This window comes from Oryza brachyantha, chromosome 9 (genome assembly GCF_000231095.2).
Source record: "Oryza brachyantha chromosome 9, ObraRS2, whole genome shotgun sequence".
NCBI lineage: Eukaryota > Viridiplantae > Streptophyta > Magnoliopsida > Poales > Poaceae > Oryza > Oryza brachyantha.
Window position 1 is genome coordinate 4,523,453 of NC_023171.2, and position 10,586 is coordinate 4,534,038.

The 10,586-nt window shown below is 38.5% G+C and overlaps 1 pseudogene; it reads left to right on the plus strand.

Moving 5' to 3' along the window:
- The first annotated feature begins 2,585 nt into the window (after nucleotides 1–2,585).
- LOC107304878 lies at nucleotides 2,586–10,119 on the plus strand (annotated as a pseudogene).
- Nucleotides 10,120–10,586: the final 467 nt, after the last annotated feature.

Below are 10,586 nucleotides of genomic sequence, written 5' to 3' on the forward strand. Positions count from 1 at the left end.
AAGCTGCGTGCTGCATTTATACAATTGGCGAGTTGACGTCGAGCATTTCAGAGTTCCAGATCAGTCGCCGAAAGAATTAGGCCTGTTTAGTTCCTATAAATTTTTCCCTAAAAACATCACATCGAATCTTTTCACAGCTAAATATATCACTAAACATAGATAAAACGAAAAACTAATTATACTGTGAGAAATCTTGAGACGAATCTTTTGACCCTAACTAGTCTATAATTAGCCATAAGTGCTACAATAATCAATATACGCTAATGATTGATTAATTAGGTTCAAAAGATTCGTCTCGTAGTTTCTTAGCGAGCATGAAATTCGTTTTTTCATTAGGGTCCGAAAACCCTTTCCGACATCGGGTCAAACATCTGATATAACTTCTAAAAAATTTTATTTTCCCAACTGAACACCCCATCCATCCCTCGCAGTGGTTGAGGGCATAATAAAATGTTAGTACAAGTCTCATCATGATTATGACAGATATATGATTTTTTTACGGTATAAGGCATGCAGAATATACCTGTACTCCCTCTCATAAAAAACGATACTTCACTTTTAGTCCGTCTCACGCGTACATATACAAGGCTGCAAATACTATAATACCCTTCACATTTTCAAAGCATGATGAATTTGTCATCTACTCCCTCCGATTTTTTTAATTGACGCTGTTGACTTTTAGATTTACATTTCATCATTCGTCTTATTCAAAATTTTTGTCTAAATATGTAAAATTATAAACCATACTTAAGTCAAATCATCAGAAAATAATTAATAGTTGTTTAAATTTTTTGAATAAGATGAAGGGTTAAACGTAGATCCAAAAGTCAGCTGCATCGATTAAAAACTAGAGGGAGTACTTTTTAAGAAAATCTTAATCCATTTTACCCTTACTTTACTAGACTCAAATAAAATAATTATTCAAAATTAAAGTCTCCGTGGTACAAACAAGTGAGCAAAAAAAGAACTTTTTAGCATAGAGGTACTATGGTTTTGCCATAAATCGCCCGATTTTTTTTCGTAAAGTTACACAAATATAACTACAATATGATTATAATATTATTACAATTTAACTACTACATGATTACAATGTAACTAGCAATGTATTTATGATGTAACTATCGCTAAACCTCTAAAAAACCAGTTCAAAACAATACTAGCATACATATAATTTTTATTTCCGCATAGCAAGTCACGGGTATCGAGCTAATAAAAAAATCTTAACTACCATGCCTATCGGCCCCCTTCTGTGTTTCACCCTCTCAGCAGTGGTTAGAACAACTACAGCAGCGACAGTTTAGGAGGTTGGGAAGGCAACAACTTTAAGGTTCAACGACTATATATGATCACCCACGACTGGGGAATGGTGGCTTCAGGAGAAAATTGATCCGCCCGTGGTGACTTCTGGAGAGGTGGATTTACCTGCAGGAGAAAATTGGATTTGTATTTATTTTTCTCCAGAAATATCTGTCCAAAGTCGGGTCTCTCGCTTGGGGAAATCAGATTTTTTTTCTTCTGGTCTTAGAGGCTGATTTTTTTTTTTGTTCTCGCTAGACGGACGTACAGACATTTTTAATTAGGGGTACCGGTGTATACACGTATAAATATAGGCAAAATCAGAAAGTTTTGTACCGTACAATAGATAGAAAGGAGTAAATAGTTTGTTCTTTAACTTATGCACTTGCATTACAGATATTAGGTGTCTTGACGTGTATTAGTTCGGTTCGTTAACTTATAATTGTATTCTGCATCCATTACAGATCTTCACGTGTATTAGGTGTCTTCGTACTCGGTGTTGATGAAATTTCAGAACGATGGAGAGAGTGTGACTTTTATAGCCAAACACCTAGTTCAGTTGATAGTACTCAAAGGACTTCTTTCATCCAATTCGGATGCCGATTATTACTCTCTTTACTTTTTAATTCACAATTGACTTTTATTCAGTACGTTTGAGCGTTTAAAAAACTTGTAAAGTTATAGTTTTTTATTCTGATTTGATTTAGTACTAAAGATAATTTAATTACAACATACTCTCTGTTTCATATTGTAAGACTTTCTATCCTCGTCTAGATTCATATGGATGCTAATGAATCTAGGCTATATATAAATTATATACATTTATCAATTGATGAATTTATGAAAAACAGAAGCGGTACAATTACATATTCACACAACAAAATTGAATAAAACAGATGATCAAAAATATAGATACAAAATTCAACAACGAGAAATTAAAAAAATAGAGAGAAAATAGTCATCAACACATGTATTAAAAGTTACACTTTACTTTAGTACTGTAAAACGGTATAAATGCACAGTAATTCTGGTCAACACCCCATTTTTTTTGCTTTTGCTTATGCTTTTAAACTAAAATTAAAATATTTTAATTTAATTTTGGAGTTTTTTCATCGTATTTTTTTTCAATCTTGTCTTAGAACATGTATATAAAAATTTTATTTATAAAATTATTTTTCATTTAAATTAATTATGCCGTTTGACAATCACCCCAAAATGTTACCTAGGCAGTCCCTATATATTCGTCCCGGCCTCTCCCCGTCGCTGGCCGGTGCATCGTTATCACCACAATGACGAGCAATATTCCAGAGTTGTCATCTCAAGCTCAACACCACAAGGCGGCCGTCGTGCTATCAAGAAGCGTCGTCCGCACCGTGGAGAGCAGCATACCCAGCCTTCTGTACGTAGGCATGGTCCTCTCAGCCCGAGGAGGAGGAGGTGCGGTCGTCGTACCGTCGCTGCGAGCCAAGCTTCTCCAGGAGTAGAACCCGTCGGGCACGGTGAACTTGTGGCGAGCCACGGACGGTAAACACTTCCTCATCCAGTTCTACAACAGCGGCGACCTCGCCAGGGTGCTGGACGGCGCGCCGTGGAGCTGCGGCGGCGACAGCTTCTTCGTGTTGCAGCGCGTCAGGCCCGACGTGGCCGACCTGGCCGACCAGGTCCGCTGCTTCAAAGCCGAGCTCTGGGTGAGGTTCTACCGCGTCCCCGCGGAGTACGTATCCGAAGCGTCCCTCCGCGCCCTCGCCACACATGTCGGCGAGCTGGTGAAGTGCCCCGACTTACTGCCGGAGCAGGCGTTCTTCCGGGCACGGATCCGGGTTGATGTCACGCAGCCTCTGGTCGCCTCCATCGACGTAAGGCTGGAGGACGGCGAGCCCATGTCCGTACCCGTTGTGTACGACCGCATCGAGAGCGTATTATGCGCGAGATGCCGTATGCTGGGGCATCCAGCGGACTGGTGCAGCACGGCAATCAACCACCGGATCCCCGGTGTGCCGCGGGACAGGGCGTCGCATCTAAGTAGAAGTAGGAGCCGCCTGTCCAGGGAGTCGTCGTCGTCGGCCGGCAACGGCAACGGCAGTGGCATTTCACCTGTGCCACGGTCAGCAGCAGACGCACCACCAATTGAACAGTACACCTTAGCGATATTGCCTGACGGTATTGGTAATGGCCCGCTGCCATCAGCTGAATTAGGAGACTCACCTCCTCCTAACAGCCGCGCCTTGATACGTTTGAAGCATTACTTCCGCAAGTACCTTTCCTTCACGTCTTCCAGAAGGAAGAATCCTGCCGGCGATGATCTGCAGCATGTCGGCAGTTCTTCAGAAAATATGGAAGTTGACGCCCAAAGCAGCCAGACTGTACGGCCCACATCTGATTCAGAGCATACTAACGAGGTTTGATATATATGTCTGTTGAGTCTCTCATCAAAATTTCTATGTCGACTGCATTCCGATATGCTAACTCTGCATCCTAGATATTCATAGTACCCAACCCTAGTATCATGTATAAACGGTGTATTTTCTACATGCAAAACACAAAGAATAGGAAATTCTAAACTGACGACGACACTTATACGAGCATTTTTTCCATCTTTGAGGATGTATCATAATATACCACTGTGTTGTATTTTATGTAAAATTTGATATCTTCCAGTATCTAAGGTATGAAGAGAAATCAAATTTTACATAGAAAACATTCTCAAGGATGATAAAATTGCTCCACTTATACACGACATTTGTTAAATAAGGTTGACTTGTACCCTAGCTAATTACAAGGTATTGATTACGCATGTTTTTTTCTTGATCTAGCGTATTAGAGTGTATCAGGAATTTAGGGTATCCTAACCATCATTTGGCAACGCTACGAGTCAGTCGTACCCTAACCTATGGTAAAGTCTCCTTGCTGTTATACCAAGTCCACCTCTCTGCCTCTACTCAATAGCCTATGATAATTTGAGTCAAACTCTACCATAACACATGTTACAATTCCATATTTAAACTGCAATAGACTATTAATTACATATATTTGAAACAAACTCTATGTGATACGGAGTAAGGCTGATAAATACTGTTCCTTATGTTCTGAAGTGTCTATCGAGAATAGGACGATGTCAAGCTTGTACAGAATAGGGAAATTAACTTATGGTCTGTGTGCAGGGTGTTTTGGTCATGGAAGAAGGTAGCAGCCAAGGACTCGCTGAAGCCTCAAATGTGGCAACACCGAGCACCACGCAGCAATCGACCCAAGCAACGGAGTCGCTTTCCCAAAATGGTTTGTCATCTACATATATACAGAACTCAAGCAATAATTAATTTCTTAATTAGAACAAATATATAACTGCAAATATAGATATTCTGTTTGTTTGGATGGGCCTGGATTCCGAATCCATGCATGTGAAAGTTGAACTAATTTACAAAACTTTGTTTAATTACCATCCAATATTTTCTAATTTTAGTTGAGTACCATATCCTTTCGTAAAATAGCAACTAAAAAACAGATCATCGAACGTCCTCAAACTTTAAAGCATTTGCATTGCCAAAATAAAATCCGTGCTTACTAGAACTCATGCAGATGGTCTAGATTTCATGATGTCGAGTACCTTAAGATATCAAAAATATCAGTATAAACTTTTTAACTTAAGATACAACACTTTTTACACTAAAAATGTAATACTTTGTGATACTTTTTCAAGGATAGTAAAAAGACTACAGAAACAATTGCTAAATATATCCAAAACTTTGGTAGAAAAATTTAGTGGTAAGTAGCGGATCTAGCTAACAAGATTAGAGGGATCTAAACAAATTAGATAGAGTTTTAGCTCCTCTTTCTATTGACCTTGTGATAACATTTTAAGGTCTTTATGGGAGCTCCAATAACTTTAACGGGGTAGTGGGGGCTCGAGCCCCCCACTACCCATGCTAGATCCGCCCATGGGTGTACCTATCTTGTCCCATAAATGTATTCATAAGTAAGATTAAGATGCAAAATACTTAAATTTAGCTCCAGGTTTAGTTATGTTTGATATCTCAATTTCTAGATATAAACCTAGCTAGCTACCAGAATTCAGTTGCATGATTGCAAATATCTAGCTTCTAAGGAAATAACTCAAATTCCAAGATATTTGATTAACCTTTAGCATAATATATGGTAATGGTTTGAAAATGTGGCAGGAATATAAAGAAGAGGCATTTGATACGTGCATCCCCTTAGTATAAGCTATTCAACCCCTCCCTTCTAAGGCCTCTTAAGGCCCATCCCATCTCTCACCCCTTTTTCCTAGGCCCAAAAATCATCCCCAACACAATTAAACGTTAGTCAAAGAGTTCTCCACGTGGGTCAACCCCTTATGGGTTTCTCCTCTTGTCTATCTAAGCCCACCCCTCGTCTCCCAGGAATTCGGCATTAACACGACAACTAATTCGCAGTAACAACGTCGAAACATACCCATGAAGGATCTACTTTTAAAGCACTTTTTTCTAACAATTCGGTAGAAACATTTTTAAAAAATAATATATGAGATGAGAGATAAAATTGTTTAAAGTTTAGAATCTTAAGAAATTTCTATAGGATTTGTATTAGTATACACTAATATTATGACAATAGCTGCAATAACACTATACATTCTATGTAGCAATAATACCATGTTACTATAAAATATGAGTATTGTTACTAATGATATAAGTGCACTAACACGTGTGTTGTTACTGCTTAATTACAGTAACGTCGTGATATAAGTATAATAACATCATGATCGAAGGGTAGTAACACGAGGTGTAACTGCATGGTACTGCTACAATACAATTAATACATGTGGGAGAGCTGAAAGGTTGTATTTCTAATCTTTAGAGAGCAATATCTCATGTGTCTTATATTATTTTTTAAAACCGTTTTCACTATCGTGATTAAAAAAATATGATTTGAAAATCTAGATCCGTCATGATGTTGTTACTGTATTTTATAAGGCATGTTACTGTATTTTTGCCTTCGTGTTACTGCACTCTTCAGACAGATGAGACTGGACAAATGTGAGATATGGAGAAAGATCAAATGACAGGTTTGACCGACGTGTGAGAGCTTTGACCTTGTTAGGAGAGAGGTTTTGGGCCCCTAGAAGGAGGTGGAAGGTGGGTTTGGGCCTTGTAAGGGAAGGGGGCATAGAATAACTTATTCTATCAGGTGTGCATATTAGTTTTGCTATATATATATATATATGTGCCTGAAGTACACATGTTAAAAACAGAGCTCTATATGGTATGTGCATATATATCATGTTAATGATAAATAGGGTTAGCAAATTTCTCACCGAGGCGAGGGATCCGAGGGGGACACGCCTCTATGGGGCTAGGGATAGAAAGAAAAATTTCCCAGTGGGTCCGAAGTGTAATAGCCCACTAATATTTTGTATTTGAAGGCCAGATGCGCCGCCGGTCGCCCACCCAAGCCTGCTGGCCGTGGCCAGCGCACCTGTCTTAGCACCACCGCTGAGCCCTTGCCATGCACCCGGGGAGTCGCCGCATGTCGCCATTGCCATGCATCCCTATCGACGCCCGTTGCTGCTTAGGCAGCCTTCGCCTGTGACCACCCGTCCCCATCACGTGCCCGCGCCTAGCTCTACGCCACCGCGGAGCCCTTGCCTTCTGCCCGTGGGGCTCTGGTCAGGATCAAAGCTGTTCGATCTATTTGTAGACAAATCCGGTCCTGGTCCTGTTGCTAACCCTGAAATCAAACAAACTAGCATCTTTTAACATTCTTTTAATACTCCCTCTTTTAAAATATAAGTACATTTAAAGCATTTGTAGAAGCAATTTAGTTGAAAGAAAAAAATGAATGTCATCCATGAAATAAAGATATTGTGTGGGGTGACAAATAAGTAGGGGCAAAATGGATATAAATTTGAATATGAGGTGATTAATGAGATAACTAGTACTGGTACTCTTGCAGGATAAATTTAAATTTTAGAAATTCACAAAGCATGGCACATACATAGTATTACTTATATACGAACTCGTTGATGACACGTACATAACAATATCTTCGTATTTTTTTTCTGGCATTTGACATAGGAAATAAATAAATTAACTAGTATCTTAATTTGGCTCTCTGCCATATTTTGGTGCCACCTTTCTAAAAAAATGTTTTTTTTACCCAGCTAAGTTACAGGCCCGAGATTCTATATTTGGTCCGAAATTTCAAGAACTTTGGCTCGTCCTTTCCCTTTACACTCCTGGCTAGATATGTTAAAAAATATTTCTACGAATTTTGAAAAGAATGTTTAAAGTTAGCTAGAATTAATTAATTCATATTCCAATGACCCAAAACCAGGAGACATTGGACCAATTAGAAAACAGTTTTGCTATAGCCCAAAAGTTTTCTTAAGAGATAAGAGACTATCCTACTGTTAAAAGTTGACTCAACTTCCCTAAACAACCAGCGTGGAAATATTCCCAACATTCTCCCCTGTCAAATATTATTGTCCTCGGTACTAACCGGCCTCTCACATGAGCACATACGGGTCTCACACAATCGGCTCACTGAGCTTTGCACCTATACTACCTGAGTGTACACGGTGCTAGAGAAATTATAGACCCATCTTTGATACCACTAGTTGGCCCAAAACCAACGGAAACTATCCCAACGAACATAAAGTCTTGCTACATCCAAAAAGTTAGTTTAAGAGGTGATGGACTCTCCTCTTTTAAGTTAGCTCAACTCCTCCTGAACAACTAATGTAAGACTCTTTCCAACAATATTTGCTTTTAAAAATAATTATACGGGTCCCCAAAAATGTTTTGATTTCTCATTTTGTTTTGAATATAGTAAAAACAATTGATTTAAATAGATTTTGTTCATATTTTATTTTTCGTAACAGAAAGTTCTGAAATTCTGAAATATCTATTCTATCCATGCACCGAAATGTTTTTAATTCCACAAATTGGGACAAGAAAGTAACTGGTAAGCCAAGATGGTCAAAATTAAATGTGATTTCTGAAATTTATGCCCATTGAGGTGAGGGAATTAGAATAATGGTTATATACAGTTTGTTTTAGCAAATTACCAAAACATATGTCATGTGGCATACATATGTTTTTAGAATAGTGTCCAATGACCACACAACTTTGAGAAGTTTTGGCCAAGCTTTTTTTGTCCGCTTCCCCGAAGTTTCTTAGAACAATAGAGAAAAATAGAGGAGTAATACTGTACTAAAATTACATCAGATATGAAATACTGTGAGAAGTATCTTTAAGTTAAATTAGATGTTTGGCAAATTTTGTTACAAGATATTAGGACACATCGTGAATTCACAGTATTAGCTGTAGAACACTCGACGCCACATGACGTGACTTTTAGGTGAAGAGACTATGTACATGAAAGTTAACTCGTGGACACCCCAAACATTAGAGTATTCATCTCTAATTAGATTGAAAAGAGAAACTATGTGAAAGTTCACAGGTATATGTGCCGATATGTTAGGTCTGGCATCTCCCAACCACTATGTCTCTATTTTGTGCATGGGGCCCACAGGTATGCCCCTAAATTCTGAAACACTATCATTGGTCACTGAGAAACTCCTGCACCCGACCTCCACATCCCGGGCGACGATAGCACTCTCGTGGCTCCATTGCACTACATAGGAGACATGACATGTGGTCGCAAGGGTATTTCACAGCCTAAAAGAATATTCTAATAGGGGTGGTGTCCATGAGCTAAGTTCCCTATTTATAGTGTGCCTTCCATGTTTAGAGTCACTTCGTGCAGGGTCCTATAGCTAAAACCGTGAAGTCTAGCAAAATATGCCAAAACATTTCCACATTTGTATGCAACTACATGTACTTGGTGCAATTTGAAATTAAAATAAGGGATGAAGGAATATGGAAATTTTACATTTCTTAAAAATTACTGATGTAAATCAAATTTTACGCTCATAATGTTGATCATTGATACCTTGAGATATCTAGATATACCTCAAAAGTGACGAGAACATTTTGGATTTTTGGATTATCTGATTTTTCTGATAGCCATGTTAGATTATAAACAACTAAATTAATTAGTAAAAATAAAAAATATTGCTTTGAAAGGGTTGGACGAGGAACTTTTATATTGAAATGTTTTTAGTGAAATGCATGATTAGGAGTTTGATAAGCTGTCTCAGATGCCTTCAAAAATTTATGCTACGCTTCTAACTGCTTCAATATACTATTACCTATCCTTTATCCTGGTTTTATGTAATCATCTTTTACAGCTTGGAGCAGACACCCACTCAATATGTAACTAACCTAGCATGCATGCAGGCATGTGCGCCACCACTACATTACGCTAATATTTTTGTGCTACAAACATTATATCACAAATTTTCTACTTGAAATATCATTGTAGTTTGCCATGTGTCTATCGGAGGTTTAAATTGGTATCTCATGGTATTATATGTAGCTATAGGTATCTTTTTTAGTGAAAATTTTTGATATCTCTAGATATTTTCTCAGGTACTATAATTTTCTTTTAGAAAAAAAACTAATTACTTCATATTCTATTTCATTTCTCTGTGTTAAAATACCTCAAAATGTAAACTTGGTTCTTATTATGCTGTTGCATTTGTGACCTATAGCAGGTTTAATCGCATCCCATGATGACAAGAGAGTAGGGATAAGTGGTGTTGGCGCAGAGAGCGACGAAGATATGGGTTCAGTTGACCAGGTACCTCTAATCAGACTCAGGGAGGAAGCCCGCGCAAATCCTGACAGCCCGACAAGATTCGATGATATGAAAAAACGTGTTATTAATAAGCACTGCAACCCTACGTCATCTCAAAATGAGGAATAATGTTAGCATCTTCTGCAAGACCCTAAACAAAGTCCCTAAATAGTTTTGTAGGATTCAACGAAAACCGGCCCGACATCCGGCAAAACAAGAATTAAATACCCCGAATCTCTCCCCAACCCCTTTCATGTGGACCGCAGACCATGGCCTATAGCTCTTCTGAATATTCTCTAGAAACATTTGCCATTTCATGTTTGAAAAACTTGAATTTGAATTTGAATTTGAATTCTCTAGAAAGATTTGCAGGCCATGGCCTTTAAATTTTAGTTCACGAATTTCACATTGTTACATTCACATGGCACTAGCAGGCCTAGTCTGCAACGGCAATTAGCGTGAGTGTGGACTAAAGTTGGTTATCTCCCGCAACCGAGCTGAACTTCAAGCAAACTGGAGTACCATTCGGTCATACCTTACACATACTACATGCGAAACCATGAAAAATTTTCATATATATGAGGGTGGTTCCGTCT